This window comes from Stenella coeruleoalba, assembly GCF_951394435.1.
Source record: "Stenella coeruleoalba genome assembly, chromosome: 1".
Taxonomy (NCBI): Eukaryota; Metazoa; Chordata; class Mammalia; order Artiodactyla; family Delphinidae; genus Stenella; species Stenella coeruleoalba.
Window position 1 is genome coordinate 122,824,621 of NC_137169.1, and position 23,259 is coordinate 122,847,879.

General features: G+C 44.0%; 1 long non-coding RNA gene across 18 annotated transcripts in view; it reads right to left on the bottom strand.

The window, feature by feature from the left end:
• The window catches only part of LOC307186525, a 2,785,769-nt gene that overhangs the window by 1,830,992 nt on the left and 931,518 nt on the right, over nt 1–23,259 (bottom strand). Inside the window, exon 1 of one of the 18 annotated variants that reach the window (XR_013828375.1) lies at nt 21,809–21,866. The exons of 15 other annotated variants lie outside the window; for them this stretch is intronic. This is a non-coding gene — a long non-coding RNA (uncharacterized lncRNA). Of the gene's footprint in view, nt 1–409; nt 455–11,467; nt 11,527–21,808; nt 21,867–23,259 lie in introns of those variants that run through there. 2 more of the 18 variants (XR_013828376.1, XR_013828377.1) reach the window with 2 other exon arrangements.

Here is a 23,259-nt window from a genome sequence, read left to right on the forward strand (position 1 = left end):
GAAAAAACGCATACGCCCTTTTTGGCCAACCAAGCAAGCTTGCAAAGGAAATCTGCACTACAATGAAGTCTCACTTCCCCCCGGTCAAAAGGGCCATCTGAAAAAAGTGTAAAATCCAGAAAGGCAGGACAGGACATGGAGAACTGGCAGCCTTGTTATGCTGATGGGCGGGATGTAAATTGCCAACAGACACTCGGGAGAAGTGTATGGTGTTTCCTGAAACATCTAAAAAACAAAGCAACAGAGCCTAGGGCACTGCCACTTATGGTCCTATAGCTTAGAGAAATTAAAATAAAAAAGACACAGCCACCCCAAAGTTTGGGACGCCTCTGTTTACAAGAACCTCGTTTACAGTACAAGTTCAACATCGCAGAAAGTGAAAAATGGATAAAGAACTTGTGGTACTTACGTACAATGCAGTATCACTCAGAAATGAAATCTATGTCATCAGGCCCGTAGCAGCATAATGAGTGGATTCAGGTACGATGATTCTAACTGAAATAAGTCACACAGAAAAAGAAACATCATAAGATATCACTAATACACGGAATGTAAACTTGGCTACACAGGAACTGCATTCCAAAACAGAACAGGGTCTCAAATTTAGAAAACCAACTTATGCTTGCTTAAGGGGAAAGGTGAGTTGGGGTGCTGCATAAAACCAGAGATTGAAATGAGCACAGATAAAGTTCCTTAAGCCAAATATGGAATAGACAAGAGCTACTCCTTGCTCAACGAAATGGACTCAAAACCCCATATTAAACGCCTAAGAATGTACCTGACTAGTAAGTATCTTAAAACCTATGGATTGCTATGTCTCCAAAAGAGAATCAAGCGTGTGTACAGGGGAATAAACGCAGCAGTGATAGGATTGGAGAGGTTCGGTGAGCAAATGAAGACCCTTTGAAGTCATATTGCATGGTACACATTACACGGGTCTCAACTCTCCTGGTTTAAGGTATTCTTCCTTCAGCTAAAACATGCATGTGGAACCCAGAGTATGATCAACCATGTGAACGGGAGACGTGTTCAAATATGTCTCAGTTTTCCTCCCCTGGTACTCGGGTGCAACATTCCAGACGCTTTACTAACACTCTCCCGACTTGGAGAGTCAGTCCCTTTAACCTCCTGTTTGGCCCAGTTTGCAATTTCTGCGGAAGATGAACAGGAATAGCGAGAACCAATGAGAGGCTAGCTGGAGGTGTCTGGACGGGCAAATTTAACTCTCATTTCCCACCAGGAAGAGGAATTAACCAAAGGCTCAGCATGCCGGGCCGGAACCAGATTAGGGCCTGAAGCCATCCTGCGGTGTTGCGGCCAGGTCACAAGAAATCGAGTTGAGGAAAGGAGCTCAGGGGCACTGTAATTCACAAACCTGCAGAGTTATAAATGACAGCTATCGTCCAAAAATAGACTGAAGTAAGGCTGCCAAGAGGACTTGAAAGCGGGGCAGAATTGCAGGAAACCGATTTCAGGAGGTAGACTGGAATTGCATTGAAAGCATAGGAAAAGAGGCAGAACGTCCACAATGATGCACTTGGCCAAAAAGGGCGTATGCGTTTTTTCCTGAATATATTCAGGAAAAAACGCATACGCCCTTTTTGGCCAACCAAGCAAGCTTGCAAAGGAAATCTGCACTACAATGAAGTCTCACTTCCCCCCGGTCAAAAGGGCCATCTGAAAAAAGTGTAAAATCCAGAAAGGCAGGACAGGACATGGAGAACTGGCAGCCTTGTTATGCTGATGGGCGGGATGTAAATTGCCAACAGACACTCGGGAGAAGTGTATGGTGTTTCCTGAAACATCTAAAAAACAAAGCAACAGAGCCTAGGGCACTGCCACTTATGGTCCTATAGCTTAGAGAAATTAAAATAAAAAAGACACAGCCACCCCAAAGTTTGGGACGCCTCTGTTTACAAGAACCTCGTTTACAGTACAAGTTCAACTTCGCAGAAAGTGAAAAATGGATAAAGAACTTGTGGTACTTACGTACAATGCAGTATCACTCAGAAATGAAATCTATGTCATCAGGCCCGTAGCAGCATAATGAGTGGATTCAGGTACGATGATTCTAACTGAAATAAGTCACACAGAAAAAGAAACATCATAAGATATCACTAATACACGGAATGTAAACTTGGCTACACAGGAACTGCATTCCAAAACAGAACAGGGTCTCAAATTTAGAAAACCAACTTATGCTTGCTTAAGGGTAAAGGTGAGTTGGGGTGCTGCATAAAACCAGAGATTGAAATGAGCACAGATAAAGTTCCTTAAGCCAAATATGGAATAGACAAGAGCTACTCCTTGCTCAACGAAATGGACTCAAAACCCCATATTAAACGCCTAAGAATGTACCTGACTAGTAAGTATCTTAAAACCTATGGATTGCTATGTCTCCAAAAGAGAATCAAGCGTGTGTACAGGGGAATAAACGCAGCAGTGATAGGATTGGAGAGGTTCGGTGAGCAAATGAAGACCCTTTGAAGTCATATTGCATGGTACACATTACACGGGTCTCAACTCTCCTGGTTTAAGGTATTCTTCCTTCAGCTAAAACATGCATGTGGAACCCAGAGTATGATCAACCATGTGAACGGGAGACGTGTTCAAATATGTCTCAGTTTTCCTCCCCTGGTACTCGGGTGCAACATTCCAGACGCTTTACTAACACTCTCCCGACTTGGAGAGTCAGTGCCTTTAACCTCCTGTTTGGCCCAGTTTGCAATTTCTGTGGAAGATGAACAGGAATAGCGAGAACCAATGAGAGGCTAGCTGGAGGTGTCTGGACGGGCAAATTTAACTCTCATTTCCCACCAGGAAGAGGAATTAACCAAAGGCTCAGCATGCCGGGCCGGAACCAGATTAGGGCCTGAAGCCATCCTGCGGTGTTGCGGCCAGCTCACAAGAAAGCGAGTTGAGGAAAGGAGCTCAGGGGCACTGTAATTCACAAACCTGCAGAGTTATAAATGACAGCTATCGTCCAAAAATAGACTGAAGTAAGGCTGCCAAGAGGACTTGAAAGCGGGGCAGAATTGCAGGAAACCGATTTCAGGAGGTAGACTGGAATTGCATTGAAAGCATAGGAAAAGAGGCAGAACGTCCACAATGATGCACTTGGCCAAAAAGGGCGTATGCGTTTTTTCCTGAATATATTCAGGAAAACACGCATACGCCCTTTTTGGCCAACCAAGCAAGCTTGCAAAGGAAATCTGCACTACAATGAAGTCTCACTTCCCCCCGGTCAAAAGGGCCATCTGAAAAAAGTGTAAAATCCAGAAAGGCAGGACAGGCCATGGAGAACTGGGAGCCTTGTTATGCTGATGGGCGGGATGTAAATTGCCAACAGACACTCGGGAGAAGTGTATGGTGTTTCCTGAAACATCTAAAAAACAAAGCAACAGAGCCTAGGGCACTTCCACTTATGGTCCTATAGCTTAGGGAAATTAAAATCAAAAAGACACAGCCACCCCAAAGTTTGGAACGGCTCTGTTTACAAGAACCTCGTTTACAGTACAAGTTCAACATCGCAGAAAGTGAAAAATGGATAAAGAACTTGTGGTACTTACGTACAATGCAGTATCACTCAGCAATGAAATCTATGTCATCAGGCCCGTAGCAGCATAATGAGTAGATTCAGGTACGATGATTCTAACTGAAATAAGTCACACAGAAAAAGAAACATCATAAGATATCACTAATACACGGAATGTAAACTTGGCTACACAGGAACTGAATTCCAAAACAGAACAGGTTCTCAAATTTAGAAAACCAACTTATGCTTGCTTAAGGGGAAAGGTGAGTTGGGTTGCTGCATAAAACCAGAGATTGAAATGAGCACAGATAAAGTTCCTTAAGCCAAATATGGAATAGACAAGAGCTACTCCTTGCTCAACGAAATGGACTCAACACCGCATATTAAACGCCTAAGAATGTACCTGACTAGTAAGTATCTTAAAACCTATGGATGGCTATGTCTCCGAAAGAGAATCAAGCATGTGTACAGGGGCATAAACGCAGCAGTGATAGGATTGGAGAGGTTCGGTGAGCAATTGAAGACCCTTTGAAGTCATATTGCATGGTACCCATTCCACGGGTTTCAACTACCCAGGTTTTAGGTATTCTTCCTTCAGCTAAAACATGCATGTGGAACCCAGAGTATGATCAACCATGTGATCGGGAGACGTGTTCAAATATGTCTCAGTTTTCCTCCCCTGGTACTCGGGTGCAACATTCCAGACGCTTTACTAACACTCTCCCCACTTGGAGAGTCAGCGCCTTTAACCTCCTGTTTGGCCCAGTTTGCAATTTCTGCGGAAGATGAACAGGAATAGCGAGAACCAATGAGAGGCTAGCTGGAGGTGTCTGGACGGGCAAATTTAACTCTCATTTCCCACCAGGAAGAGGAAATAACCAAAGGCTCAGCATGCCGTGCCAGAACCAGATTAGGGCCTGAAGCCATCCTGCGGTGTTGCGGCCAGGTCACAAGAAAGCGAGTTGAAGAAAGGAGCTCAGGGGCACTGTAATTCACAAACCTGCAGAGTTATAAATGACAGCTATCGTCCAAAAATAGACTGAAGTAAGGCTGCCAAGAGGACTTGAAAGCGGGGCAGAATTGCAGGAAACCGATTTCAGGAGGTAGACTGGAATTGCATTGAAAGCATAGGAAAAGAGGCAGAACGTCCACAATGATGCACTTGGCCAAAAAGGGCGTATGCGTTTTTTCCTGAATATATTCAGGAAAAAACGCATACGCCCTATTTGGCCAACCAAGCAAGCTTGCAAAGGAAATCTGCACTACAATGAAGTCTCACTTCCCCCCGGTCAAAAGGGCCATCTGAAAAAAGTGTAAAATCCAGAAAGGCAGGACAGGACATGGAGAACTGGGAGCCTTGTTATGCTGATGGGCGGGATGTAAATTGCCAACAGACACTCGGGAGAAGTGTATGGTGTTTCCTGAAACATCTAAAAAACAAAGCAACAGAGCCTAGGGCACTGCCACTTATGGTCCTATAGCTTAGGGAAATTAAAATCAAAAAGACACAGCCACCCCAAAGTTTGGGACGCCTCTGTTTACAAGAACCTCGTTTACAGTACAAGTTCAACATCGCAGAAAGTGAAAAATGGATAAAGAAGTTGTGGTATTTACTTACAAAGGAATATCACTCAGCAATGAAATCTATGTCATCAGGCCCGTAGCAGCATAATGAGTAGATTCAGGTACGATGATTCTAACTGAAATAAGTCACACAGAAAAAGAAACATCATAAGATATCACTAATACACGGAATGTAAACTTGGCTACACAGGAACTGAATTCCAAAACAGAACAGGTTCTCAAATTTAGAAAACCAACTTATGCTTGCTTAAGGGGAAAGGTGAGTTGGGTTGCTGCATAAAACCAGAGATTGAAATGAGCACAGATAAAGTTCCTTAAGCCAAATATGGAATAGACAAGAGCTACTCCTTGCTCAACGAAATGGACTCAACACCGCATATTAAACGCCTAAGAATGTACCTGACTAGTAAGTATCTTAAAACCTATGGATGGCTATGTCTCCGAAAGAGAATCAAGCATGTGTACAGGGGCATAAACGCAGCAGTGATAGGATTGGAGAGGTTCGGTGAGCAATTGAAGACCCTTTGAAGTCATATTGCATGGTACCCATTCCACGGGTTTCAACTACCCAGGTTTTAGGTATTCTTCCTTCAGCTAAAACATGCATGTGGAACCCAGAGTATGATCAACCATGTGATCGGGAGACGTGTTCAAATATGTCTCAGTTTTCCTCCCCTGGTACTCGGGTGCAACATTCCAGACGCTTTACTAACACTCTCCCCACTTGGAGAGTCAGCGCCTTTAACCTCCTGTTTGGCCCAGTTTGCAATTTCTGCGGAAGATGAACAGGAATAGCGAGAACCAATGAGAGGCTAGCTGGAGGTGTCTGGACAGGCAAATTTAACTCTCATTTCCCACCAGGAAGAGGAAATAACCAAAGGCTCAGCATGCCGTGCCGGAACCAGATTAGGGCCTGAAGCCATCCTGCGGTGTTGCGGCCAGGTCACAAGAAAGCGAGTTGAAGAAAGGAGCTCAGGGGCACTGTAATTCACAAACCTGCAGAGTTATAAATGACAGCTATCGTCCAAAAATAGACTGAAGTAAGGCTGCCAAGAGGACTTGAAAGCGGGGCAGAATTGCAGGAAACCGATTTCAGGAGGTAGACTGGAATTGCATTGAAAGCATAGGAAAAGAGGCAGAACGTCCACAATGATGCACTTGGCCAAAAAGGGCGTATGCGTTTTTTCCTGAATATATTCAGGAAAAAACGCATACGGACTTTTTGGCCAACCAAGCAAGCTTGCAAAGGAAATCTGCACTACAATGAAGTCTCACTTCCCCCCGGTCAAAAGGGCCATCTGAAAAAAATGTAAAATCCAGAAAGGCAGGACAGACCATGGAGAACTGGGAGCCTTGTTATGCTGATGGGCGGGATGTAAATTGCCAACAGACACTCGGGAGAAGTGTATGGTGTTTCCTGAAACATCTAAAAAACAAAGCAACAGAGCCTAGGGCACATCCACTTATGGTCCTATAGCTTAGGGAAATTAAAATCAAAAAGACACAGCCACCCCAAAGTTTGGGACGCCTCTGTTTACAAGAACCTCGTTTACAGTACAAGTTCAACATCGCAGAAAGTGAAAAATGGATAAAGAACTTGTGGTATTTACTTACAATGCAGTATCACTCAGCAATGAAATCTGTGTCATCAGGCCCTTAGCAGCACAATGAGTGGATTCAGGTATGATGATTCTAACTGAAAGAAGTCACACAGAAAAAGAAACATCATAAGATATCCGTAATACACGGAATGGAAACTTGGCTACATAGGAACTGAATTACAGAACAGAACAGGGTCTCAAATTTAGAAAACCAACTTATGCTTGCTTAAGGGTAAAGGTGAGTTGGTGTGCTGCATAAAACCAGAGATTGAAATGAGCACAGATAAAGTTCCTTAAGCCAAATATGGAATAGACAAGAGCTACTCCTTGCTCAACGAAATGGACTCAACACCGCATATTAAACGCCTAAGAATGTACCTGACTAGTAAGTATCTTAAAACCTATGGATTGCTATGTCTCCGAAAGAGAATCAAGCATGTGTACAGGGGCATAAACGCAGCAGTGATAGGATTGGAGAGGTTCGGTGAGCAAATGAAGACCCTTTGAAGTCATATTGCATGGTACCCATTCCACGGGTTTCAACTACCCAGGTTTTAGGTATTCTTCCTTCAGCTAAAACATGCATGTGGAACCCAGAGTATGATCAACCATGTGATCGGGAGACGTGTTCAAATATGTCTCAGTTTTCGTACCCTGGTACTCGGGTGCAAAATTCCAGACGCTTTACTAACACTCTCCCAACTTGGAGAGTCAGTGTCTTTAACCTCCTGTTTGGCCCAGTTTGCAATTTCTGTGGAAGATGAACAGGAATAGCGAGAACCAATGAGAGACTAGCTGGAGGTGTCTGGACGGGCAAATTTAACTCTCATTTCCCACCAGGAAGAGGAATTAACCAAAGGCTCAGCGTGCCATGCCGGAACCAGATTAGGGCCTGAAGCCATCCTGCGGTGTTGCGGCCAGGTCACAAGAAAGCGAGTTGAAGAAAGGAGCTCAGGGGCACTGTAATTCACAAACCTGCAGAGTTATAAATGACAGCTATCGTCCAAAAATAGACTGAAGTAAGGCTGCCAAGAGGACTTGAAAGCGGGGCAGAATTGCAGGAAACCGATTTCAGGAGGTAGACTGGAATTGCATTGAAAGCATAGGAAAAGAGGCAGAACGTCCACAATGATGCACTTGGCCAAAAAGGGTGTATGCGTTTTTTCCTGAATATATTCAGGAAAAAACGCATACGCCCTTTTTGGCCAACCAAGCAAGCTTGCAAAGGAAATCTGCACTACAATGAAGTCTCACTTCCCCCCGGTCAAAAGGGCCATCTGAAAAAAGTGTAAAATCCAGAAAGGCAACAGGCCATTGAGAACTGGGAGCCTTGTTATGCTGATGGGCGGGATGTAAATTGCCAACAGACACTCGGGAGAAGTGTATGGTGTTTCCTGAAACATCTAAAAAACAAAGCAACAGAGCCTAGGGCACTTCCACTTATGGTCCTATAGCTTAGGGAAATTAAAATCAAAAAGACACAGCCACCCCAAAGTTTGGAACGGCTCTGTTTACAAGAACCTCGTTTACAGTACAAGTTCAACATCGCAGAAAGTGAAAAATGGATAAAGAACTTGTGGTACTTACGTACAATGCAGTATCACTCAGCAATGAAATCTATGTCATCAGGCCCGTAGCAGCATAATGAGTAGATTCAGGTACGATGATTCTAACTGAAATAAGTCACACAGAAAAAGAAACATCATAAGATATCACTAATACACGGAATGCAAACTTGGCTACACAGGAACTGAATTCCAAAACAGAACAGGTTCTCAAATTTAGAAAACCAACTTATGCTTGCTTAAGGGGAAAGGTGAGTTGGGTTGCTGCATAAAACCAGAGATTGAAATGAGCACAGATAAATTTCCTTAAGCCAAATATGGAATAGACAAGAGCTACTCCTTGCTCAACGAAATGGACTCAACACCGCATATTAAACGCCTAAGAATGTACCTGACTAGTAAGTATCTTAAAACCTATGGATTGCTATGTCTCTGAAAGAGAATCAAGCATGTGTACAGGGGCATAAACGCAGCAGTGATAGGATTAGAGAGGTTCGGTGAGCAAATGAAGACCCTTTGAAGTCATATTGCATGGTACCCATTCCACGGGTTTCAACTACCCAGGTTTTAGGTATTCTTCCTTCAGCTAAAACATGCATGTGGAACCCAGAGTATGATCAACCATGTGATCGGGAGACGTGTTCAAATATGTCTCAGTTTTCCTCCCCTGGTACTCGGGGGCAACATTCCAGACGCTTTACTAACACTCTCCCCACTTGGAGAGTCAGCGCCTTTAACCTCCTGTTTGGCACAGTTTGCAATTTCTGTGGAAGATGAACAGGAATAGCGAGAACCAATGAGAGGCTAGCTGGAGGTGTCTGGACGGGCAAATTTAACTCTCATTTCCCACCAGGAAGAGGAAATAACCAAAGGCTCAGCGTGCCGTACTGGAACCAGATTAGGGCCTGAAGCCATCCTGCGGTGTTGCGGCCAGCTCAAAAGAAAGCGAGTTGAAGAAAGGAGCTCAGGGGCACTGTAATTCACAAACCTGCAGAGTTATAAATGACAGCTATCGTCCAAAAATAGACTGAAGTAAGGCTGCCAAGACGACTTGAAAGCGGGGCAGAATTGCAGGAAACCGATTTCAGGAGGTAGACTGGAATTGCATTGAAAGCATAGGAAAAGAGGCAGAACGTCCACAATGATGCACTTGGCCAAAAAGGGCGTATGCGTTTTTTCCTGAATATATTCAGGAAAAAACGCATACGCCCTTTTTGGCCAACCAAGCAAGCTTGCAAAGGAAATCTGCACTACAATGAAGTCTCACTTCCCCCCGGTCAAAAGGGCCATCTGAAAAAAGTGTAAAATCCAGAAAGGCAGGACAGGCCATGGAGAACTGGGAGCCTTGTTATGCTGATGGGCGGGATGTAAATTGCCAACAACCACTCGGGAGAAGTGTATGGTGTTTCCTGAAACATCTAAAAAACAAAGCAACAGAACCTAGGGCACTTCCACTTATGGTCCTATAGCTTAGGGAAATTAAAATCAAAAAGACACAGCCACCCCAAAGTTTGGAACGGCTCTGTTTACAAGAACCTCGTTTACAGTACAAGTTCAACATCGCAGAAAGTGAAAAATGGATAAAGAAGTTGTGGTATTTACTTACAAAGCAATATCACTCAGCAATGAAATCTGTGTCATCAGGCCCTTAGCAGCACAATGAGTGGATTCAGGTATGATGATTCTAACTGAAATAAGTCACACAGAAAAAGAAACATCATAAGATATCAGTAATACACGAAATGTAAACTTGGCTACACAGGAACTGAATTACAGAACAGAACAGGGTCTCAAATTTAGAAAAGCAACTTATGCTTGCTTAAGGGGAAAGGTGAGTTGGGGTGCTGCATAAAACCAGAGATTGAAATGAGCACAGATAAAGTTCCTTAAGCCAAATATGGAATAGACAAGAGCTACTCCTTGCTCAACAAAATGGACTCAACACCCCATATTAAACGCCTAAGAATGTACCTGACTAGTAAGTATCTTAAAACCTATGGATTGCTATGTCTCCAAAAGAGAATCAAGCGTGTGTACAGGGGCATAAACGCAGCAGTGATAGGATTGGAGAGATTCGGTGAGCAAATGAAGACCCTTTGAAGTAATATTGCATGGTACCCATTCCACGGGTCTCAAGTCTCCAGGTTTAAGGTATTCTTCCTTCAGCTAAAACATGCATGTGGAACTCAGAGTATGATCAACCATGTGAACGGGAGACGTGTTCAAATATGTCTCAGTTTTCCTCCCCTGGTACTCGGGTGCAACATTCCAGACGCTTTACTAACACTCTCCCGACTTGGAGAGTCAGTCCCTTTAACCTCCTGTTTGGCCCAGTTTGCAATTTCTGCGGAAGATGAACAGGAATAGCGAGAACCAATGAGAGACTAGCTGGAGGTGTCTGAACGGGCAAATTTAACTCTCATTTCCCACCAGGAAGAGGAATTAACCAAAGGCTCAGCATGCCGGGCCGGAACCAGATTAGGGCCTGAAGCCATCCTGCGGTGTTGCGGCCAGCTCACAAGAAAGCGAGTTGAAGAAAGGAGCTCAGGGGCACTGTAATTCACAAACCTGCAGAGTTATAAATGACAGCTATCGTCCAAAAATAGACTGAAGTAAGGCTGCCAAGAGGACTTGAAAGCGGGGCAGAATTGCAGGAAACCGATTTCAGGAGGTAGACTGGAATTGCATTGAAAGCATAGGAAAAGAGGCAGAACGTCCACAATGATGCACTTGGCCAAAAAGGGCGTATGCGTTTTTTCCTGAATATATTCAGGAAAAAATGCATACGCCCTTTTTGGCCAACCAAGCAAGCTTGCAAAGGAAATCTGCACTACAATGAAGTCTCACTTCCCCCCGGTCAAAAGGGCCATCTGAAAAAAGTGTAAAATCCAGAAAGGCAGGACAGGCCATGGAGAACTGGGAGCCTTGTTATGCTGATGGGCGGGATGTAAATTGCCAACAGACACTCGGGAGAAGTGTATGGTGTTTCCTGAAACATCTAAAAAACAAAGCAACAGAGCCTAGGGCACTGCCACTTATGGTCCTATAGCTTAGGGAAATTAAAATAAAAAAGACACAGCCACCCCAAAGTTTGGGACGGCTCTGTTTACAAGAACCTCGTTTACCGTACAAGTTCAATATCACAGAAAGTGAAAAATGGATAAAGAACTTGTGGTACTTACGTACAATGCAGTATCACTCAGCAATGAAATCTGTGTCATCAGGCCCGTAGCAGCATAATGAGTGGATTCAGGTACGATAATTCTAACTGAAATAAGTCACACAGAAAAAGAAACATCATAAGATATCACTAATACACAGAATTTAAACTTGGCTACACAGGAACTGAATTCCAAAACAGAACAGGGTCTCAAATTTAGAAAAGCAACTTATGCGTGCTTAAGGGGAAAGGTGAGTTGGGGTGCTGCATAAAACCAGAGATTGAAATGAGCACAGATAAAGTTCCTTAAGGCAAATATGGAATAGACAAGAGCTACTCCTTGCTCAACGAAATGGACTCAACACCGCATATTAAACGCCTAAGAATGTACCTGACTAGTAAGTATCTTAAAACCTATGGATTGCTATGTCTCCAAAAGAGAATCAAGCGTGTGTACAGGGGCATAAATGCAGCAGTGATAGGATTGGAGAGGTTCGGTGAGCAAATGAAGACCCTTTGAAGTCATATTGCATGGGACCCATTCCACGGGTCTCAACTCTGCAGGTTTAAAGTATTCTTCCTTCAGCTAAAACATGCAGGTGGAACCCAGAGTACGATCAACCATGTGAACGGGAGACGTGTTCAAATATGTCTCAGTTTTCCTCCCCTGGTACTCGGGTGCAACATTCCAGACGCTTTACTAACACTCTCCCCACTTGGAGAGTCAGCGCCTTTAACCTCCTGTTTGGCCCAGTTTGCAATTTCTGCGGAAGATGAACAGGAATAGCGAGAACCAATGAGAGACTAGCTGGAGGTGTCTGGACGGGCAAATTTAACTCTCATTTCCCACCAGGATGAGGAAATAACCAAAGGCTCAGCATGCCGTGCCGGAACCAGATTAGGGCCTGAAGCTATCCTGCGGTGTTGCGGCCAGGTCACAAGAAAGCGAGTTGAAGAAAGGAGCTCAGGGGCACTGTAATTCACAAACCTGCAGAGTTATAAATGACAGCTATCGTCCAAAAATAGACTGAAGTAAGGCTGCCAAGAGGACTTGAAAGCGGGGCAGAATTGCAGGAAACCGATTTCAGGAGGTAGACTGGAATTGCATTGAAAGCATAGGAAAAGAGGCAGAACGTCCACAATGATGCACTTGGCCAAAAAGGGCGTATGCGTTTTTTCCTGAATATATTCAGGAAAAAACGCATACGCCCTTTTTGGCCAACCAAGCAAGCTTGCAAAGGAAATCTGCACTACAATGAAGTCTCACTTCCCCCCGGTCAAAAGGGCCATCTGAAAAGAGTGTAAAATCCAGAAAGGCAGGACAGGCCATGGAGAACTGGGAGCCTTGTTATGCTGATGGGCGGGATGTAAATTGCCAACAACCACTCGGGAGAAGTGTATGGTGTTTCCTGAAACATCTAAAAAACAAAGCAACAGAGCCCAGGGCACGGCCACTTATGGTCCTATAGCTTAGGGAAATTAAAATCAAAAAGACACAGCCACCCCAAAGTTTGGGACGCCTCTGTTTACAAGAACCTCGTTTACAGTACAAGTTCAACATCGCAGAAAGTGAAAAATGGATAAAGAACTTGTGGTATTTACTTACAACGCAGTATCACTCAGCAATGAAATCTATGTCATCAGGCCCGTAGCAGCATAATGAGTGGATTCAGGTACGATGATTCTAACTGAAATAAGTCACACAGAAAATGAAACATCATAAGATATCACTAATACACGGAATGTAAACTTGGCTACACAGGAACTGCATTCCAAAACAGAACAGGGTCTCAAATTTAGAAAACCAACTTATGCTTGCTTAAGGGTAAAGGTGAGTTGGGGTGCTGCATAAAACCAGAGATTGAAATGAGCACAGATAAAGTTCCTTAAGTCAAATATGGAATAGACAAGAGCTACTCCTTGCTCAACGAAATGGACTCAACACCGCATATTAAACGCCTAAGAATGTACCTGACTAGTAAGTATCGTAAAACCTATGGATTGCTATGTCTCCAAAAGAGAATCAAGCGTGTGTACAGGGGCATAAACGCAGCAGTGATAGGATTGGAGAGGTTCGGTGAGCAAATGAAGACCCTTTGAAGTCATATTGCATGGTACCCATTACACGGGTCTCAACTCTCCAGGTTTAAGGTATTCTTCCTTCAGCTAAAACATGCATGTGGAACCCAAGTATGATCAACCATGTGAACGGGAGACGTGTTCAAATATGTCTCAGTTTTCCTCCCCTGGTACTCGGGTGCAACATTCCAGACGCTTTACTAACACTCTCCCCACTTGGAGAGTCAGCGCCTTTAACCTCCTGTTTGGCTCAGTTTGCAATTTCTGCGGAAGATGAACAGGAATAGCGAGAACCAATGAGAGGCTAGCTGGAGGTGTCTGGACAGGCAAATTTAACTCTCATTTCCCACCAGGAAGAGGAAATATCCAAAGGCTCAGTGTGCCGTGCCGGAACCAGATTAGGGCCTGAAGCCATCCTGCGGTGTTGCGGCCAGCTCAAAAGAAAGCGAGTTGAAGAAAGGAGCTCAGGGGCACAGTAATTCACAAACCTGCAGAGTTATAAATGACAGCTATCGTCCAAAAATAGACTGAAGTAAGGCTGCCAAGAGGACTTGAAAGCGGGGCAGAATTGCAGGAAACCGATTTCAGGAGGTAGACTGGAATTGCATTGAAAGCATAGGAAAAGAGGCAGAACGTCCACAATGATGCACTTGGCCAAAAAGGGCGTATGCGTTTTTTCCTGAATATATTCAGGAAAAAACGCATACGCCCTTTTTGGCCAACCAAGCAAGCTTGCAAAGGAAATCTGCACTACAATGAAGTCTCACTTCCCCCCTGTCAAAAGGGCCATCTGAAAAAAGTGTAAAATCCAGAAAGGCAGGACAGGCCATGGAGAACTGGGAGCCTTGTTATGCTGATGGGCGGGATGTAAATTGCCAACAACCACTCGGGAGAAGTGTATGGTGTTTCCTGAAACATCTAAAAAACAAAGCAACAGAACCTAGGGCACTTCCACTTATGGTCCTATACCTTAGGGAAATTAAAATCAAAAAGACACAGCCACCCCAAAGTTTGGGACGCCTCTGTTTACAAGAACCTCGTTTACAGTACAAGTTCAACATCGCAGAAAGTGAAAAATGGATAAAGAACTTGTGGTATTTACTTACAATGAAGTATCACTCAGCAATGAAATCTGTGTCATCAGGCCCTTAGCAGCACAATGAGTGGATTCAGGTATGATGATTCTAACTGAAAGAAGTCACACAGAAAAAGAAACATCATAAGATATCAGTAATACACGGAATGGAAACTTGGCTACACAGGAACTGAATTACAGAACAGAACAGGGTCTCAAATTTAGAAAACCAACTTATGCTTGCTTAAGGGTAAAGGTGAGTTGGGGTGCTGCATAAAACCAGAGATTGAAATGAGCACAGATAAAGTTCCTTAAGCCAAATATGGAATAGACAAGTGCTACTCCTTGCTCAACGAAATGGACTCAACACCGCATATTAAACGCCTAAGAATGTACCTGACTAGTAAGTATCGTAAAACCTATGGATTGCTATGTCTCCAAAAGAGAATCAAGCGTGTGTACAGGGGCATAAACGCAGCAGTGATAGGATTGGAGAGGTTCGGTGAGCAAATGAAGACCCTTTGAAGTCATATTGCATGGTACCCATTACACGGGTCTCAACTCTCCAGGTTTAAGGTATTCTTCCTTCAGCTAAAACATGCATGTGGAACCCAAGTATGATCAACCATGTGAACGGGAGACGTGTTCAAATATGTCTCAGTTTTCCTCCCCTGGTACTCGGGTGCAACATTCCAGACGCTTTACTAACACTCTCCCCACTTGGAGAGTCAGCGCCTTTAACCTCCTGTTTGGCTCAGTTTGCAATTTCTGCGGAAGATGAACAGGAATAGCGAGAACCAATGAGAGGCTAGCTGGAGGTGTCTGGACGGGCAAATTTAACTCTCATTTCCCACCAGGAAGAGGAAATATCCAAAGGCTCAGTGTGCCGTGCCGGAACCAGATTAGGGCCTGAAGCCATCCTGCGGTGTTGCGGCCAGCTCAAAAGAAAGCGAGTTGAAGAAAGGAGCTCAGGGGCACAGTAATTCACAAACCTGCAGAGTTATAAATGACAGCTATCGTCCAAAAATAGACTGAAGTAAGGCTGCCAAGAGGACTTGAAAGCGGGGCAGAATTGCAGGAAACCGATTTCAGGAGGTAGACTGGAATTGCATTGAAAGCATAGGAAAAGAGGCAGAACGTCCACAATGATGCACTTGGCCAAAAAGGGCGTATGCGTTTTTTCCTGAATATATTCAGGAAAAAACGCATACGCCCTTTTTGGCCAACCAAGCAAGCTTGCAAAGGAAATCTGCACTACAATGAAGTCTCACTTCCCCCCTGTCAAAAGGGCCATCTGAAAAAAGTGTAAAATCCAGAAAGGCAGGACAGGCCATGGAGAACTGGGAGCCTTGTTATGCTGATGGGCGGGATGTAAATTGCCAACAACCACTCGGGAGAAGTGTATGGTGTTTCCTGAAACATCTAAAAAACAAAGCAACAGAACCTAGGGCACTTCCACTTATGGTCCTATACCTTAGGGAAATTAAAATCAAAAAGACACAGCCACCCCAAAGTTTGGGACGCCTCTGTTTACAAGAACCTCGTTTACAGTACAAGTTCAACATCGCAGAAAGTGAAAAATGGATAAAGAACTTGTGGTATTTACTTACAATGAAGTATCACTCAGCAATGAAATCTGTGTCATCAGGCCCTTAGCAGCACAATGAGTGGATTCAGGTATGATGATTCTAACTGAAAGAAGTCACACAGAAAAAGAAACATCATAAGATATCAGTAATACACGGAATGGAAACTTGGCTACACAGGAACTGAATTACAGAACAGAACAGGGTCTCAAATTTAGAAAACCAACTTATGCTTGCTTAAGGGTAAAGGTGAGTTGGGGTGCTGCATAAAACCAGAGATTGAAATGAGCACAGATAAAGTTCCTTAAGCCAAATATGGAATAGACAAGTGCTACTCCTTGCTCAACGAAATGGACTCAACACCGCATATTAAACGCCTAAGAATGTACCTGACTAGTAAGTATCGTAAAACCTATGGATTGCTATGTCTCCAAAAGAGAATCAAGCGTGTGTACAGGGGCATAAACGCAGCAGTGATAGGATTGGAGAGGTTCGGTGAGCAAATGAAGACCCTTTGAAGTCATATTGCATGGTACCCATTACACGGGTCTCAACTCTCCAGGTTTAAGGTATTCTTCCTTCAGCTAAAACATGCATGTGGAACCCAAGTATGATCAACCATGTGAACGGGAGACGTGTTCAAATATGTCTCAGTTTTCCTCCCCTGGTACTCGGGTGCAACATTCCAGACGCTTTACTAACACTCTCCCCACTTGGAGAGTCAGCGCCTTTAACCTCCTGTTTGGCTCAGTTTGCAATTTCTGCGGAAGATGAACAGGAATAGCGAGAACCAATGAGAGGCTAGCTGGAGGTGTCTGGACGGGCAAATTTAACTCTCATTTCCCACCAGGAAGAGGAAATAACCAAAGGCTCAGTGTGCCGTGCCGGAACCAGATTAGGGCCTGAAGCCATCCTGCGGTGTTGCGGCCAGCTCAAAAGAAAGCGAGTTGAAGAAAGGAGCTCAGGGGCACTGTAATTCACAAACCTGCAGAGTTATAAATGACAGCTATCGTCCAAAAATAGACTGAAGTAAGGCTGCCAAGAGGACTTGAAAGCGGGGCAGAATTGCAGGAAACCGATTTCAGGAGGTAGACTGGAATTGCATTGAAAGCATAGGAAAAGTGGCAGAACGTCCACAATGATGCACTTGGCCAAAAAGGGCGTATGCGTTTTTTCCTGAATATATTCAGGAAAAAACGCATACGCCCTTTTTGGCCAACCAAGCAAGCTTGCAAAGGAAATCTGCACTACAATGAAGTCTCACTTCCCCCCGGTCAAAAGGGCCATCTGAAAAAAGTGTAAAATCCAGAAAGGCAGGACAGGCCATGGAGAACTGGGAGCCTTGTTATGCTGATGGGCGGGATGTAAATTGCCAACAACCACTCGGGAGAAGTGTATGGTGTTTCCTGAAACATCTAAAAAACAAAGCAACAGAACCTAGGGCACTTCCACTTATGGTCCTATAGCTTAGGGAAATTAAAATGAAAAAGACACAGCCACCCCAAAGTTTGGAACGGCTCTGTTTACAAGAACCTCGTTTACAGTACAAGTTCAACATCGCAGAAAGTGAAAAATGGATAAAGAACTTGTGGTATTTACTTACAACGCAGTATCACTCAGCAATGAAATCTATGTCATCAGGCCCGTAGCAGCATAATGAGTGGATTCAGGTACGATGATTCTAACTGAAATAAGTCACACAGAAAAAGAAACATCATAAGATATCACTAATACACGGAATGTAAACTTGGCTACACAGGAACTGCATTCCAAAACAGAACAGGGTCTCAAATTTAGAAAACCAACTTATGCTTGCTTAAGAGTAAAGGTGAGTTGGGGTGCTGCATAAAACCACAGATTGAAATGAGCACAGATAAAGTTCCTTAAGTCAAATATGTGATAGACAAGAGCTACTCCTTGCTCAACGAAATGGACTCAACACCGCATATTAAACGCCTAAGAATGTACCTGACTAGTAAGTATCGTAAAACCTATGGATTGCTATGTCTCCAAAAGAGAATCAAGCGTGTGTACAGGGGCATAAACGCAGCAGTGATAGGATTGGAGAGGTTCGGTGAGCAAATGAAGACCCTTTGAAGTCATATTGCATGGTACCCATTACACGGGTCTCAACTCTCCAGGTTTAAGGTATTCTTCCTTCAGCTAAAACATGCATGTGGAACCCAAGTATGATCAACCATGTGAACGGGAGACGTGTTCAAATATGTCTCAGTTTTCCTCCCCTGGTACTCGGGTGCAACATTCCAGATGCTTTACTAACAGTCTCCCCACTTGGAGAGTCAGCGCCTTTAACCTCCTGTTTGGCCCAGTTTGCAATTTCTGCGGAAGATGAACAGGAATAGCGAGAACCAATGAGAGGCTAGCTGGAGGTGTCTGGACGGGCAAATTTAACTCTCATTTCCCACCAGGAAGAGGAAATAACCAAAGGCTCAGTGTGCCGTGCCGGAACCAGATTAGGGCCTGAAGCCATCCTGTGGTGTTGCGGCCAGGTCACAAGAAAGCGAGTTGAAGAAAGGAGCTCAGGGGCACTGCAATTCAAAAAACTGCAGAGTTATAAATGATAGCTATCGTCCAAAAATAGACTGAAGTAAGGCTGCCAAGAGGACTTGAAAGCGGGGCAGAATTGCAGGAAACCGATTTCAGGAGGTAGACAGGAATTGCATTGAAAGCATAGGAAAAGAGGCAGAACGTCCACAATGATGCACTTGGCCAAAAAGGGCGTATGCGTTTTTTCCTGAATATATTCAGGAAAAAACGCATACGCCCTTTTTGGCCAACCAAGCAAGCTTGCAAAGGAAATCTGCACTACAATGAAGTCTCACTTCCCCCCGGTCAAAAGGGCCATCTGAAAAAAGTGTAAAATCCAGAAAGGCAGGACAGGCCATGGAGAACTGGAAGCCTTGTTATGCTGATGGGCGGGATGTAAATTGCCAACAACCACTGGGGAGAAGTGTATGGTGTTTCCTGAAACATCTAAAAAACAAAGCAACAGAGCCTAGGGCACTTCCACTTATGGTCCTATAGCTTAGGGAATTTAAAATCAAAAAGACACAGCCACCCCAAAGTTTCGAACGGCTCTGTTTACAAGAACCTCGTTTACAGTACAAGTTCAACATCGCAGAAAGTGAAAAATGGATAAAGAAGTTGTGGTATTTACTTACAAAGCAATATCACTCAGCAATGAAATCTGTGTCATCAGGCCCTTAGCAGCACAATGAGTGGATTCAGGTATGATGATTCTAACTGAAATAAGTCACACAGAAAAAGAAACATCATAAGATATCAGTAATACACGGAATGTAAACTTGGCTACACAGGAACTGAATTACAGAACAGAACAGGGTCTCAAATTTAGAAAACCAACTTATGCTTGCTTAAGGGGAAAGGTGAGTTGGGGTGCTGCATAAAACCAGAGATTGAAATGAGCACAGATAAAGTTCCTTAAGCCAAATATGGAATAGACAAGAGCTACTCCTTGCTCAACGAAATGGACTCAACACCGCATATTAAACGCCTAAGAATGTACCTGACTAGTAAGTATCTTAAAACCTATGGATTGCTATGTCTCCGAAAGAGAATCAAGCATGTGTACAGGGGCATAAACGCAGCAGTGATAGGATTGGAGAGGTTCGGTGAGCAAATGAAGACCCTTTGAAGTCATATTGCATGGTACCCATTCCACGGGTTTCAACTACCCAGGTTTTAGGTATTCTTCCTTCAGCTAAAACATGCATGTGGAACCCAGAGTATGATCAACCATGTGAACGGGAGACGTGTTCAAATATGTCTCAGTTTTCCTCCCCTGGTACTCGGGTGCAACATTCCAGACGCTTTACTAACACTCTCCCGACTTGGAGAGTCAGCGCCTTTAACCTCCTGTTTGCCCCAGTTTGCAATTTCTGCGGAAGATGAACAGGAATAGCGAGAACCAATGAGAGACTAGCTGGAGGTGTCTGGACGGGCAAATTTAACTCTCATTTCCCACCAGGAAGAGGAATTAACCAAAGGCTCAGCGTGCCGTGCCAGAACCAGATTAGGGGCTGAAGCCATCCTGTGGTGTTGCGGCCAGGTCACAAGAAAGCGAGTTGAAGAAAGGAGCTCAGGGGCACTGTAATTCACAAACCTGCAGAGTTATAAATGACAGCTATTGTCCAAAAATAGACTGAAGTAAGGCTGCCAAGAGGACTTGAAAGCGGGGCAGAATTGCAGGAAACCGATTTCAGGAGGTAGACTGGAATTGCATTGAATGCATAGGAAAAGAGGCAGAACGTCCACAATGATGCACTTGCCCAAAAAGGGCGTATGCGTTTTTTCCTGAATATATTAAGGAAAAAACGCATACGCCCTTTTTGGCCAACCAAGCAAGCTTGCAAAGGAAATCTGCACTACAATGAAGTCTCACTTCCCCCCGGTCAAAAGGGCCATCTGAAAAAAGTGTAAAATCCAGAAAGGCAGGACAGGCCATGGAGAACTGGGAGCCTTGTTATGCTGATGGGCGGGATGTAAATTGCCAACAACCACTGGGGAAAAGTGTATGGTGTTTCATGAAACATCTAAAAAACAAAGCAACAGAGCCTTGGGCACTTCCACTTATGGTCCTATAGCTTAGGGAATTTAAAATCAAAAAGACACAGCCACCCCAAAGTTTGGAACGGCTCTGTTTACAAGAACCTCGTTTACAGTACAAGTTCAACATCGCAGAAAGTGAAAAATGGATAAAGAAGTTGTGGTATTTACTTACAAAGCAATATCACTCAGCAATGAAATCTGTGTCATCAGGCCCTTAGCAGCACAATGAGTGGATTCAGGTATGATGATGCTAACTGAAATAAGTCACACAGAAAAAGAAACATCATAAGATATCAGTAATACACGGAATGTAAACTTGGCTACACAGGAACTGAATTACAGAACAGAACAGGGTCTCAAATTTAGAAAACCAACTTATGCTTGCTTAAGGGGAAAGGTGAGTTGGGGTGCTGCATAAAACCAGAGATTGAAATGAGCACAGATAAAGTTCCTTAAGCCAAATATGGAATAGACAAGAGCTACTCCTTGCTCAACGAAATGGACTCAACACCGCATATTAAACGCCTAAGAATGTACCTGACTAGTAAGTATCTTAAAACCTATGGATTGCTATGTCTCTGAAAGGGAATCAAGCATGTGTACAGGGGCATAAACGCAGCAGTGATAGGATTGGAGAGGTTCGGTGAGCAAATGAAGACCCTTTGAAGTCATATTGCATGGTACCCATTCCACGGGTTTCAACTACCCAGGTTTTAGGTATTCTTCCTTCAGCTAAAACATGCATGTGGAACCCAAGTATGATCAACCATGTGAACGGGAGACGTGTTCAAATATGTCTCAGTTTTCCTCCCCTGGTACTCGGGTGCAACATTCCAGATGCTTTACTAACACTCTCCCCACTTGGAGAGTCAGTCCCTTTAATTTCCTGTTTGGCCCAGTTTGCAATTTCTGTGGAAGATGAACAGGAATAGCGAGAACCAATGAGAGGCTAGCTGGAGGTGTCTGGACGGGCAAATTTAACCCTCATTTCCCACCAGGAAGAGGAAATATCCAAAGGCTCAGTGTGCCGTGCCGGAACCAGTTTAGGGCCTGAAGCCATCCTGCGGTGTTGCGGCCAGCTCACAAGAAAGCGAGTTGAAGAAAGGAGCTCAGGGGCACTGTAATTCACAAACCTGCAGAGTTATAAATGACAGCTATCATCCAAAAATAGACTGAAGTAAGGCGGCCAAGAGGACTTGAAAGCGGGGCAGAATTGCAGGAAACCGATTTCAGGAGGTAGACTGGAATTGCATTGAAAGCATAGGACAAGAGGCAGAACGTACACAATAATGCACTTGGCCAAAAAGGGCGTATGCATTTTTTCCTGAATATATTCAGGAAAAAACGCATACGCCCTTTTTGGCCAACCAAGCAAGCTTGCAAAGGAAATCTGCACTACAATGAAGTCTCACTTCCCCCCGGTCAAAAGGGCCATCTGAAAAAAGTGTAAAATCCAGAAAGGCAGGACAGGCCATGGAGAACTGGGAGCATTGTTATGCTGATGGGCGGGATGTAAATTGCCAACAACCACTCGGGAGAAGTGTATGGTGTTTCCTGAAACATCTAAAAAACAAAGCAAAAGAACCTAGGGCACTTCCAGTTATGGTCCTATAACTTAGGGAAATTAAAATCAAAAAGACACAGCCACCCCAAAGTTTGGAACGGCTCTGTTTACAAGAACCTCGTTTACAGTACAAGTTCAACATCGCAGAAAGTGAAAAATGGATAAAGAAGTTGTGGTATTTACTTACAAAGCAGTATCACTCAGCAATGAAATCTGTGTCATCAGGCCCGTAGCAGCATAATGAGTAGATTCAGGTACGATGATTCTAACTGAAATAAGTCACACAGAAAAAGAAACATCATAAGATATCACTAATACACGAAATGTAATCTTGGCTACACAGGAACTGAATTCCACAACAGAACAGGGACTCAAATTTAGAAAACCAACTTATGCTTGCTTAAGGGGAAAGGTGAGTTGGGTTGCTGCATAAAACCAGAGATTGAAATGAGCACAGATAAAGTTCCTTAAGCCAAATATGGAATAGACAAGAGCTACTCCTTGCTCAATGAAATGGACTCAACACCGCATATTAAACGCCTAAGAATGTACCTGACTAGTAAGTATCTTAAAACCTATGGATTGCTATGTTTCCAAAAGAGAATCAAGCGTGTGTACAGGGGCATAAACGCAGCAGTGATAGGATTGGAGAGGTTCGGTGAGCAAATGAAGACCCTTTGAAGTCATATTGCATGGTACCCATTCCACGGGTTTCAACTACCCAGGTTTTAGGTATTCTTCCTTCAGCTAAAACATGCATGTGGAACCCAGAGTATGATCAACCATGTGATCGGGAGACGTGTTCAAATATGTCTCAGTTTTCCTCCCCTGGTACTCGGGTGCAACATTCCAGACGCTTTACTAACACTCTCCCCACTTGGAGAGTCAGCGCCTTTAACCTCCTGTTTGGCACAGTTTGC